At 45.1% G+C, this 10,236-nt stretch overlaps 1 protein-coding gene across 4 annotated transcripts in view; it reads left to right on the top strand.

Annotated features, from left to right (window-relative positions):
- Nucleotides 1–880: 880 nt before the first annotated feature.
- The window catches only part of NRIP1 (nuclear receptor interacting protein 1), a 73,179-nt gene continuing 63,823 nt past the window's right edge, over nt 881–10,236 (top strand). The window contains exons 1-2 of one of the 4 annotated variants that reach the window (XM_059491613.1): nt 881–983; nt 7,643–7,727. The gene's annotated coding sequence lies outside the window, so the exon portion shown is untranslated. Of the gene's footprint in view, nt 984–1,146; nt 1,237–7,642; nt 7,728–10,236 lie in introns of those variants that run through there. The other 3 variants (XM_059491618.1, XM_059491624.1, XM_059491628.1) reach the window with 3 other exon arrangements.

The raw sequence follows: 10,236 nt of genomic DNA, 5'->3' as shown, positions 1-10,236 counted from the left end.
GGCTGGGCAGGGGATGAGGAGCCGTGCCGGGAGCCGGCAGGGATGCTCCCCGCTGCCGGTGCCCTGGGAGGCTGGGCAGGGGATGAGGAGCCGTGCCGGGAGCCGGCAGGGATGCTCCCCGCTGCCGGTGCCCTGGGAGGCTGGGCAGGGGATGAGGAGCCGTGCCGGGAGCCGGCAGGGATGCTCCCCGCTGCCGGTGCCCTGGGAGGCTGGGCAGGGGATGAGGAGCCGTGCCGGGAGCCGGCAGGGCCGCGGCCGGGGCAGCGCCGCCCGGGAGCAGCCGCAGGTGCCGGGCCGCTGCCCTCCCGTGCCGGGAGCATCCCGGCTTTTCCTTCAAAACAGCGGTACTAACAATAACAATAACAATAATAATAATAGCACTGGAGTTTCTAGCGCGTGTTATTCGGAGGAAATGCCGAAAACATACGCTCTAAACCGATAAGTACCAGTAACACTAGCAGCGCCCATCCCCCCATTATTCCAAAGTAGCCAAAGGGGGAAAGAAAAAGGAAAAAAAAAGCAACAACAAAAAAAAGCGCGTTATTTTTAAGCCACTGCCGCTTTCATTAAGATACGGGTCCTCCGGTGCTGTCGCTCGTAAGTTTGTTTCCCGGGGGCTCCGCGACTTCAGTGAGATTAATTGGAGAGGGCAGGAGGGGATGGGATGCGCGTACGTGCGGCGCGGCCGCCCTGCCCTGCCCTGCCCTGCCCTGGCCGGGCGGGGCGGGGCGGGGCGGGGGGCGCATCCCTGCTTCCCGCATCCCGCGCTGCCTCCTGCCGGGAGGGCACCAAAGGGTTAAGAAACTTGGCTGGAGAGATGAATGGCGCGGCGCGGGGAGGGGCCGGGCTGCGCCGCGGCGGGCGAGGTGGAAGGCGGAGAGGGAGGATCGCGGCTGCGGGTTAGGCTTTGAAAGTCAGCCTTGCAGGCATTGCAGCAGAGCCCCGAGCCGCGGAGAGCAGCGCAGCGGAGCTCGGCTCGCCCTGTATGTGCGCGGGGATGCGCGGGGCGGGGGGGACGCGCGGGCTCGGCTGTGGCGGGAGGGAGGCGGCGCGTCCTGCCCTGTCCAGTCCTCCAGCCGCGGGCACCGTCCGTCCGTCCGTCCGCCTCGGCTCCGCCAGCCGCCGCTCCCCCGGAGCTCAGCGCCGGGACCGGCCGCGGCAGCGGGGCGGCGTGCGGCCGGAGCGGCTGCGGGGGGCTCGGGCAGCCCGCCCGGGAGGAGCCGCGGCGGCTGCGGGGTGAGTGCGGCGCTGTTCCGCCGGGGAAATGGCCGAGCGGGGCGGGCCGGGCCGGGGCCGCGCTGCCGGGCGGCGGCACCGGGGAACAATGCCGGGGTGAGCCCGGCGGCCGCCCCGCGGCACCTCCGGCGCGGGCGGAAAGTTTGCCCGGCCGCGGTGGGTTCGGGGGAGCCGCCGGCACGGAAAAGTTACTACTCCGTCCCCCCGGGACCCGCCGGTGTTTCGCCGAGCGCACGGCCGGGCCCCCCTTTGGGTGGGCCGGTGCCGGCGGTCCCCGGGGCCGGGCGCTCCCCGGTGCGCAGCGGCTGCGGCGGCGCGGCCTCGCTGCCGGGGCTGCGGGCAAGGCCACGCCGCCCCCGCCGCCTCCTGCCGGCCCTGGCGCTGCCCGCCCGCCGCCACCTGCGGGCCCGCAGCCAGCCCGGGGCTGCCGCCGCCGGCCCCGCTCGGCCGCGGCTCGGGCTCGGCTCCCTGCGCCCCCCAAAGATGCCTTCTCATCGCTCCGGGCTCCTTAGGGACGTCGCTGTTTCCCTTCTAGACTAAAGGTTACTTTTCCAGACGTGGTGTGTTTTTTTTTTTTTTTTTTTTGGTGTGTCCCCGAAGCCCTCTAAAGGTGAATTTTAAAATTTTTTCTTCCTCCCACTTCCACCCTTGGTTTTTCCCTACAGAACGTGTTGTTTGAGGCTCTTCTTTCGAAGTGTCAGTGGGTGATTAAGTTGGAAGGTAGTGAAACATAAGGAAACGTACTAGAGGCAAAACGGGGGCAGCGTTGTAGCGAGCAGACAGCCTTGTGTCTATGCTGCCCCTTTCTTCTTCGGTCTTGTGTATCCTGCTGATTTACTGGGCTTTTAATTTAAAGAAGGATTCAGATAAAATGCTTGACACATGTTGAAGGTGTTGGAAAAAAAAAACAGTGGGATTCCTGGCTTTGGGATTATGTTGTTGTCAAGCAGGCTGAAGTGGAAGTTGTCCTCTTTTGCCTCATCTCTCTGGAATCTGGAGACTGTATTATTCCTCGTTTTATTTTGAGGGGACCTGCTGCAGTGTCAGACAGCTCACAGGCTGATTAGAATTTAACTGAGTCATGGCACTATAAATGTTCAGAGATACCGTAAAGCTTTATTTAACAAAGAGTGCGAATCCAATCTGCGAGGAGCTGTGGGGAGGAAGCAGTCACTTGTGGAAGGGGGGATGTGTATTCCTGAGCGAGCAGGGAACATTTTCTTTAATACACAAATGCGATTTGCTGCTTCCAGGGCTGACTGAACACATGAGAGAGTGACACATTAAGATGCCAGATGACAAAAGCTCTCTGAGCTGAGGGTATCTTGTGGTTGGGATCAGATTTAATGGCATCTGAGTAATTCTGCTCTATGGGCATGAGTAGCTAACATCTTGGAAGGCAGCAGTTTTCATCAAGAACAGTGCTCAGGCAGCTTTGGGGTTTTTGCTGCTGTGTTCCTAAACTTGTGGTGGAGAAGTTTGACTTGTTGTTCTGTCAGTGGTTCTGAGATAGAGCTGACATGGACTCTAGAGCAAGACAGTGAGTTAGTCATGAGTGAAATGTGTATGTAAGGGTGTTTGTGTTCTGAGTGTGCCGTGGAGGAGGCAGGGAGTAGTGACTGCTTGTTTTGGGCAGGGGTGAAATCTGACCTGCGCTAGACTGGCCTGTGCTTCTAGGTTATCTAATGAGCAGGAGCTATCAATGGCTTTCAGGTTTTTTAGGCCATGCATGCACAGAATACAGCATGCAGTCAAATGCCAAACCATGCTGGACTGAGGTTTTTGGGGTTTTTTCCCTTTTAGTCTTTTGGCAGAAAATTGCAGATGAAAACATGCTCTTCTTTTCTGCTTCCCATGCTTGTTTCTTTTTCTGAAGTGAAAGATGTGGTAACCAAAATTTATTATAGTCATAAAAACTATGTTGATAAAGAAGTAAAAGTAAATAATGTTTTTATATTGTAAACTTAAAAGGGTGATCTAATCACTGGCTGTATCACCTGCAGTGTTTTGGGTAAATTTGTCCTGTAAAAGGCATCAAGAAAAACTTCAAGTGATTCAGTTAATTCAAACATGACTTAACTTTATGATACTCATATTTGCTTGTGGTTTTGCTTATTGCAGGATTTGCTTAAAAGAATTGACGAAGTCTTGCTTGCTTAAAGCTTATTTTGTCTCTTCAGAACAAACTTTATTTTTCAGGCTTTGAGCATTGGCAAGAAGTTTCTATAGTGCCAGCTTTATTATCACTAGCAGTGAGAGCTCTGTTAACTTTACCAGGGACAGTTCAGGCCATGGCTACAATAAAAGATAAACCCTGTTCTGCACCGTGCCAAGCACATGTATAAACTTGCCCAAGGCAAAGCCAGGGAGTTGCATTTCCCCCAGTCAGCTGTCCTGCTCCGGGGCTGTGCTTGACACCTCCTTGCAGAGCTGTCAGAGGAGACATGAAGACCATAAGATCTTTGGATTATTATCTTAGAAGATAATAATCTCTTCAGAGCTTGCCTGTACCTCAAACCCCAAAAGTCTTGTTGGTTGTGGGGTCTTTTCCCTCTGTGTGAATGTGCAGGAAGTGGAGGGGATCCAGAAGAGAGCCTGGGGAAAGTGTGGGGATCCTAGCTGGGTGCCTGGTTTGGGGGCACAACCCCTTTTCCATGGGGGGCTTTGGTGGCCACCCCTCCCTTGCATGGTGCTTGCATCATCTCCCACCTGCTGAGTGATGGGCTGGGTGATGAGCAGGGGGCAGGGTTAATAGGATAGCTATCCTATGGATTAAAAAGCTTAAATATCCTTTTGGGACAGGAAGTGCGAAGTTTGAAGTATAAATCATTGCTGCTCAGGAGGGCAGGCAATGACAAACAAGCAGAAAGGTAGGTAGGGAGTGAAGCCTGAGCAAGAGGAGAAGGTGTGAAAGAATATGCATAAAAGTACAAAAAAGATAGCATAAATTTCACAGTCTGTCTAAACAGCCTTGAACTAAAGACAAAAAGGTTAATAGTAACAGCATTTGTGGTTTGCTCTTTCTTCCTGCCAACAGGCCAAAACGATAAGAGCAGTAACTCTGAGCTGTGCTGGCCTGCCTGCAGCAAACGGGGGAGAACTGGGGGGGAAGTGTTTAACAGGGTTGTGGCATTGCTTTTCCACATTTTGGTGTTAGAGATTCACTAGTTGCATTGGAAAAGACTGAATTAGAGAGCAGCATACAAGGGTTGGCGCCCAGTACTTCTGGGTGAACATCTGGGATCATGTGAAAACTCATGTGCTTCCCAGTGGGAAGATATTCCTTGGGAAAAGTGGGCAGAGAGACTTTTTTTAAAGAGGAATGCCTGCTCTTTAGGGTTTCTGGATTATTTATTTTAAATACTTGGAAATGCTCACAGACCTATTTAGCACTTGAAAGAATTAATTTGGTAATTTATTTGGCTGTCTGTTGCAGGTCACTTGGCTTGATTGTTGAAGAAGGAGAATAGAAACTAAAACTCATGTAAATAAATATTCATGTGTAGAAAGGGGAAGAAGCAGTTGCTAGACATCTTAGCTTGGGTCAAACCCCTCCTGGCATAGTCTTCTCATACTTAAATTTTTATTGGAGCTCATTGCTCTTGTTTAATTGCCTGTCTTGAGTGAAATTTTGTTTTCATACCACTTATTTCCAAATTGCCTTCAGCAGAGGAAAACCAATGTTGCTTGTAGACAAAATCAGATTAAAAGCAGAAGCTACAGATCTTCTGTTTTAGTCACTGGTTTCTAAGACTGAGTTTAATGTAGGAGAGAAATTGGGTGTTGGGAAAGACTTCTGAGGGGATGATCTTCCTCCTCTCAAGAAAGGAAGTTGTGAGGGAGTCCTCGCAGAGAGATCAGGTGCTAGATGTAAAATGTGTTGGATGAAGCTATTATTTGAAAACAAATAAGGGAGTATTTAATTTGCCCCAGAAAATAGTCCATGAAGTTCTGTGTTGAAATGTATCCAAGCAAATAAATCTTGCTTATGGATCTTACATCTTGCTCACAGATGAACCATATTTTTGTTCTCATTGGTCCTAGAGTTGGTATTGTTGTTATGATTTTTTTTTTCCATAGCAAACTTTTAAGATTCATATCTACCTGCTTTCTGCTTCTTCTCTGTGCCCCATCACTGTGCAAAGAGAGAGGGAAGGTGAACTGCAAAGGCTTTTCAGTGATGTCAAAAGCAGGGCTTGCCTCAGATGTAGAAAGAAATGATGGTTCTTGCCCCAGGAGATGGCCTTGGCGGTGGTGTTTGTGTTATCACGTACCCTGCTTTTGGTAGTCCATGAAACAACACAGATCAACATTCCAAAAACTATAAGGTGTGTAAACTGAGTGGTTCAGATGCAAGGAGTTTGGGAATAAAATATTACTCTAGAAAAGTTTTTCTTTTCTCTTCAGTTTTTAAAACCTACTGAAGAAATACGGATTTTTTTCCCAGAAGTAACAAATTCTGTTATTGTCTTTTCTCTGAACTCTCATAAACCTTTTGTAGTCACTTGGAATAATACAAAAAAGCCTGTTGAATGCTGACCTAAAGGAAATCCCATCTATACATGGAACCTTGATGGCAATACTGTATGGAGTGTGGTTTTGTGTTTGTTCTGTGTTTTTCCCTACCACATAGCAATCTCTCTTCTCCTGGAACTAAGAATGACTAAGTTCAAAGCATTTTGTCTACATCTATAGTATAGAGCAGTAATACTGGATTTTTCTTTTAACTGTTTTAAACTATTTTTCTCAAATTCAGATGGCTTGTTTTTTTAATAGCGCTGCTTTCTTCTGCTTTTTGGGACCTCTTGTCCTGTTTTTCATTGCCTATAAAAGATTCCAGATCCAGCTTGTTTACCCTTTCAGTAAAGTGGAGTTGAGAAGGCTTTGAACTGTTTGTTTATTTGCATCTTTGTCACTGTACCTGTCATTTCTCTGTTAATTTCTACTGTGATGGTAGATCTTTGTTCCTCCCCTTACTAAATACAAATTTTGAGGACTGCACCCCTTCTGGGGTGCAACTTACCTTTTCATTTTGTTATCTATGTGGAAGAATTATTTAAAATAGTGTCTGCATGTAGTATTCCAGGGTATTTACTTATTTTTCAGCTTAATTGGTTCTATTGTTGGGCATCTTTTGTTGGGTTTTGGTGCTGGCAGTAACCCAGCATGCTGCTGTCATTTCATGTCCCTGCAAGCTTTGAATAGGTGTTTGTTTGGATGATGACCCATTGATCAACACCTGTATCTCTTTTTCTAGTTAGCAAGCACATTGCAGTGGCCAGAGTCGGATGTTTTCTCTAATCTGGCTTGGACCCAGGTGGTTTTGTGGAGGGGGAAATGCTCAGATGTGCCCCAGCACACACACTTCCCACTCTTCCCCTCTATCCTACCCACCTGGACCCACCTGCAGGGTCCTCCATGCTAGAGAAATTCTGTGTTTAAAAAGCTTTTGTAAGCATTTTTTTTTGGGAACAGAGGCTAAAGGTGTTGAAATAAGGAGAGGAACTCTCCTATTGCCAAGCAGAAGGAGGGAGGGGAAAGTTCAGCTTAATGGTGGGGAAAGTATCTTCTTTTAAATTTTTTAAAGTGTATTTTATTGTATCTAAAGTTGACTCAATGCATAATAAGCTTGCTGCTTTGGTGATAGCCAAAAAAAGACCTTTAATAGTGAGGCTTGTCACAACAACAAGGCTGAAATAGTAGAAATAGGAATGTTCTGGGCTAGCTCTAAGTTTACAACCTTTAACAAAATTTCACTTAAGAATAATGGACAAGTGCTGAGAAGAGCTTTTAAGGTTGGGATTGTAATGAATAACATTCTCTAACTAAACCAAAATAGTGTTATATACTATTCTTAAATCTCTCAAAAGCAAATATTACAATTTCTGCTCATTTATTTTCTTTTTGAACAAATTTTGTTGCATTTATCTCACCTGTTATACTATACTCTAGTCTTTTCCTTATGTATATGTAAATTAAAAGAGGCTCTTTAAAAACTGATTTTCATGTTCATAGGTGCAAGTTTGAAGTGTTAAGCAGTAACCACTACATAGGAAGGAGGGCTTTCATGTCACAGCTGTTTTTTGAATGAAAGGAAGGAAAAGAGGATTCTGGCTTAGAGTTGAATGTGGATTTTGTTCTTGCAGAATAATGTCCCTTAGTACAAGTCTAGACACCATGAGTTGTTTCTACTAGTTTTACTCATGGTTCTGTCTGGAAGGTTTTGATTTCTGAGATTTGGAACTACGTTTTTCTTCTGATGTGAAAATGTTATTTGCTGTTTGTACTAAACAAAATACAGCTTTGCTCTCTGTTACACCAACAGTAAGAAAGTAGATCAAGGCATATTAGGTAGGAAAGAATGATTTGCAGAATTTCATAGGGCAATTTCTGCTGTTCTTTTCAGATCAAGCATGAAATTTTTGAGGAAGACAATTACTGCATCCTTGGACTCCTGAAGGAAGAGCTTTCCTAATGGAACCACATTCAAGGTAAATAATTTGTTTGGGTTGTTTACCTTGTCTCTTTGGTTTGGAGTTTGTTCTTTGTCTTGCCGAAGCTGTCAGACAGCTGTGTGCCTTGTATAAGCCTTTTAGGATTATAATATGTTTTGAAGTGATAAATGTTCAAGTTAATCCCTCTCTTTTACTGTAAGACTTGGGTTTCTTTTTAATATGTGTGCTGATTAAAGAAAAATAAGTATTTTTTGTAACATCTGAACTTTTTGTGTGTAATTTGCTGTTAAGTTCTGGAGATTTAGCCCACCTGTTTGGGAAGTAGCTAGATAGTGAAGAACTTGATTTACATATAATTTCAGAGTGAAAGAGAAGATTAAATAACACTTTCTGTGTTACCATCTCTCTTATTTTTTAAATAAAACAGATCCAAATTGAGCTTGTGTGGCAAGGGACCGTCACAGTAAAATCATTATTAGATATTACATTACAATGGCTTGTAGACATTTAGCATCGCTGTCATTTGGTTCAGATCTGCTCCCTTGGTTCCCATTTCCTAAATCCTATTTCTCTTTGATACCAGGGAATAATTCCCTGAGTATTGTCCAGTGATTGCTTATGTATATGCACTTTGGTTTGTGAGTCATTTTATTCACTTGAGTAGCCCCACTGTCCTCGGTGGGCCTGCATGCGTGCCTAAGAACTTGAGAATGCTGATGAGCATAAAGAATACAATTTGGGCATGTAATGGTTGACAAGCAGTTGTTGTTTTGTTTCTTGTCTCTCTTAGGACTCATTTGCATTGCCTCCAGTGGCAACTTTTGTGAGCATTAGTAGGGAAGGTCTAGAAGCTGGAGGCAGTCATACGAAATCCCAGCCTGCAGAGCTTTCTCATATCCGTTGTAATGACACAGATTGCAGATGCAGGGATGTGTTTTTCTCTTATTTTAAATAATTCTATGTGTTGCCTGACTTTACTCAAATACAACATTGGTCTGTGTAGTGCTGTTTGAGCATCTCCAACACAATAGAATATAGCCAAGTGAAATAACTAGAAAAATATATGCACTTTTTAAATTGTAGGGATCTGGATTTAACCAGAATGAGTGCTTTGGAAATAACCAGAAATTGAGATTAGAAATCTTTTTTCCCCCCACAATGTTTTTTCTATTTGACTTTTCAAAAAAAAGAAGTTGAATGTTGCTGTAGTGCAACATTCAAATTCTTATAGTTGTCTGAGCAATTGTATTTACAGAAAAGTTAATGGTATTACTTGCTGGTCTTAGAATCAGTAAGACAGGCACTTTGGAATTAAAACATAATTAATTAATTAGCAATTTAAAACTGGAGAATTGTTGTGATCAGCAGCAGATGGTCTCTTATACAGCTTTAGTAGAACTTAGTGGACAGTGGCTTTTGTGGGAACAAGCCCTTTGAAATCTTTCACATCTTCAGAGTAATTGAGAGCTTTGGTTCAAGATTGTTTCCTGTTTGTAAAAGGAATTCCATTTAGTCAGAGTTCCAGAAGCATGAACTCTAAAGAAGGATGTTCAACTTGTCAGTAAGGTGGTCAAGTTAAAGATTTGAGAACATATTTGTCAGTGTACACGTGGCTGGTAATCTCCACAGAGTTTGTATTCTGTTTTCTGTTTCTAACCTATATTATAAAGCAATTATGGGCAGTCATTGTTGTTTTTTTTTTGGAGTGGGGAATAGGTTTGTTTACTAGTTATGAGCATTAATTGTGGAATACTCTGTTGGTGTACCAAGCTTGCTTGCATGCATAAATAGCTTTGTTGTGGAGTCCAGTAGTGTCTTGATCAGAGGTTTGTTATTGTCACTGGGATTAGAGTTCTTGTTTAAGTCAGAGCTCTGGACCCTTAGGGTAGACTTTCTCCAAAAGAGTGCTGCTTTAAAAACATATCTGCGGGCCTTGTTGGTGCTGTGTAACCTTTGTGAATTAAGAGATAGTGGAGCAGAAGGCAGCCATGCTTTAGTTGAGCTTGCATAAGAGGAAAAGTGTGGAGCTAGAATGAATAAATTATGTCTTTGTTTAAGTCTGTGCAAGTCTGAGAAACTTCAAAGGATGCAACTCACCTGGAGATGCATATGAGAATTACATACTAATAGTGTGAGTATCTTGTCAAAGGAACAAGATGGTGACTCAGTGTGAGGAGGGTTGGCAGAGGCAGCCTTTAATTGAGGAGAAATTGGTCACTGTAAACCAATTATGTCTTATTTTTAATGATGGGTTTCAGAGAATAGCAAATGAGTGCAGTATGATCTTGGCTGATAGCATGTGCTTTTCTTGTTGGAATAAAACCCAAAAGCCTGAGGATATGAAGTTGCTTGCAGAAGTTTCACCTTTTTTTTTTTTCTCTCACCCTCCTCTGAAGAGGAAAAATATCTGGCATGTTCCACTATGCCAGTGGAAGAAACTCCACTTTTTTTGTTGTGAAACTGATCAGTGTTTGAACATATTTTGTCTTTGGGGACCAACACAGGGGTTGGTAACTTGCAAGGTAGAGAAGCATCCCTCACTCTT

Source organism: Ammospiza nelsoni, chromosome 2, assembly GCF_027579445.1.
Source record: "Ammospiza nelsoni isolate bAmmNel1 chromosome 2, bAmmNel1.pri, whole genome shotgun sequence".
Taxonomy (NCBI): Eukaryota; Metazoa; Chordata; class Aves; order Passeriformes; family Passerellidae; genus Ammospiza; species Ammospiza nelsoni.
Note: the sequence above shows the minus strand (reverse complement) of the source record. Positions and strands in the feature narration are given on the sequence as shown.